Source organism: Neopelma chrysocephalum, unplaced genomic scaffold (assembly GCF_003984885.1).
Source record: "Neopelma chrysocephalum unplaced genomic scaffold, ASM398488v2 Primary Assembly neopelma1_77129, whole genome shotgun sequence".
Taxonomy (NCBI): Eukaryota; Metazoa; Chordata; class Aves; order Passeriformes; family Pipridae; genus Neopelma; species Neopelma chrysocephalum.
The window spans coordinates 1-2,366 of record NW_020910135.1 but is presented as its reverse complement, the minus strand read 5'-3'; the positions used below and the strand labels follow the sequence as shown (position 1 = coordinate 2,366).

Here is a 2,366-nt window from a genome sequence, read left to right as displayed (position 1 = left end):
GGAGGGCTCTGTGGGTGCCCTCGGAAGAGGGGCACAGGGGGCACCCAGGAGGGTTTAGGGAGGGCTCTGTGGGTGCCCTCTGAGGAGGGGGCTGAGAACAGGACCTTCGCCAGGGTTATCGTTGGTATGGGGGGCACAGGGGGGGTTTGGGGAGGGCTCTGTGGGTCTACTCTGAGGAGGGGGCTGAGGACAGGACATTTGCCCGGGTTATTGTTGGTATGGGGGGCACAGGGGGGTTTTAGGGTTTGGGGATCCCCTGTGACCCCCCAAAATCTGCCCTGAACCCCCTGGGACAGGGGGGAGGCCAAGGGCTGTGCTCTCACTGCCATCACTGTGGGTCAAACTGGGGCATGTTTTGGGGGTCCCAGGGCTGAGGGGGCACCTCTGGTGGGGGGTTTAGGGTTTGGAGGGTTTAGGGTTTGGGGATCCCCTGTGACCCCCCAAAATCTGCTCTAAAACCCCTGGAACAGGAGGGGGCCGAGGGCTGTGCTCTCACTGCCGTTACTGTGGGTCAAAGGGGGGTGTATTTTGGGGGTCCCAGGGCTGAGGGGGCACATCTGGGGGGGGGTTTAGGGTTTGGGGGTCCCCGGTGACCCCCCAAAATGCCCCAAATCCCAGGCAGCTCCTCGGAGTACAAGATCAACAACCGGGTGGTGCAGCTGAGCGAGTACAGCGAGGAGCTGGAGAAGTTGGGGATCCTCATCAAGGCCCGAAACTTCCTCGTCTTCCAGGTGGGGGAAGGGGGGGATTTGGGGGATTTTGGGGGGTCTTGGGCTTTAGAAGGGGTTGGAAGAGGTTTTGGGGCTTCCAGACGTGGAGGAGGCTCGTGAGGATTTGGGGGAGTTTTGCCCCATTGCTCTTCCCTAGAGGGAGATTCCAGAGCCCTGTGGGGATTTGGGGACTCCCCTTCAAGGTTTGGGGATCCCCCTGAGGATTTGGGGACCCCCCTTCAAGATTTGGGGATCCCCCTGAGGATTTGGGGACCCCCCTTCAAGATTTGGGGATCCCTCTGAGGATTTGGGGACCCCCTGAGGATTTGGGGACTCCCCTTCAAGATTTGGGGATCCCTCTGAGGATTTGGGGACCCCCTTTCAAGATTTGGGGACCCCCCTGAGGATTTGGGGGCCCCCCTGAGGATTTGGGGATCCCCCCTTCAAGATTTGGGGATCCCCCTGAGGATCCTCATCAAGGCCCGCAACTTCCTCCTCTTCCAGGTGGGGGAAGGGGCTCCAGGGGGGAGATTTGGGGCATTTTGGGGGGTCTTGACAGGGCTTTAGGGGGTTTGGAGAGGGTGGGAGGAGGTTTTGGGGCTTCCAGACGTGGAGGAGGCTCGTGAGGATTTGGGGGGTTTTGCCCCGTTGCTCCTCCATAGAGGGAGATTCCAGAACCCTGTGGGGATTTGGGGATCCCCTGAGGATTTGGGGACCCCCCTTCAAGATTTGGGGACCCCCCTGAGGATTTGGGGACCCCCCTTTCAAGATTTGGGGATCCTCCCTTCAAGATTTGGGGATCCCCCTGAGGATTTGGGGACCCCCCTTCAAGATTTGGGGACCCCCCTGAGGATTTGGGGACCATGACCATGAAGAACCCCAAGGAGAGGGGATCAGTCCCAATTCCTGAGGCTCTGGGTTCCCATTTTTCCGGGGTGCCGTGGAGTCCATGGCCCTGAGGAACCCCAAGGAGAGGGGATCAGTCCCTCCCTGTTGGGATCCCCCATCCCCTCTCTGAGGTTTCAGGCCCTGTTTTTTAGGGTGCTGTGGAGTCCATGGCCATGAAGAACCCCAAGGAGAGGGGATCAGTCCCAATCCCTGAGGCTCTGGGCTCCCGTTTTTTAGGGAGCTGTGGAGTCCATTGCCCAGAGGAACCCCAAGGAGAGGAGAGCCCTGTTTGAGGGGATCCCCCACCCATCCCTGAGGTTTTGGGGTCTGTTTTCCAGGGAGCCGTGGAATCCATCACCCTGAAGAACCCCAAGGAGCGCACGGCGCTTTTCCAGGAGATCCCCCACCCATCCCTGAGGTTTTGGGGTCTGTTTTTTAGGGTGCTGTGGAGTCCATGGCCATGAAGAACCCCAAGGAGCGCACGGCGCTGTTCGAGGGGATCCCCCATGGATCCCTGAGGCTCTGGGTTCCCATTTTTTAGGGAGCTGTGGAGTCCATGGCCATGAGGAACCCCAAGGAGAGGGAATCAGTCCCTCCCCGTTGGAGGGGATCCCCCATCCATCCCTGAGGTTTCAGGCCCCCCGTTTTTCCAGGGAGCCGTGGAGTCCATGGCCATGAAGAACCCCAAGGAGCTCACGGCGCTGTTCGAGGGGATCCCCCATGGATCCCTGAGGCTCTGTATTCCCGTTTTTTAGGGAGCTGTGGAAT

At 59.9% G+C, this 2,366-nt stretch overlaps 1 long non-coding RNA gene across 1 annotated transcript; it reads left to right on the top strand.

Moving 5' to 3' along the window:
• Positions 1 to 163: 163 nt before the first annotated feature.
• Positions 164 to 2,271, top strand: LOC113979384. Its single transcript, XR_003537851.1, has 3 exons — positions 164 to 216; positions 619 to 731; positions 2,252 to 2,271. It is a non-coding gene; the product is annotated as an uncharacterized LOC113979384 (long non-coding RNA).
• The last annotated feature ends 95 nt before the right edge of the window (positions 2,272 to 2,366 follow it).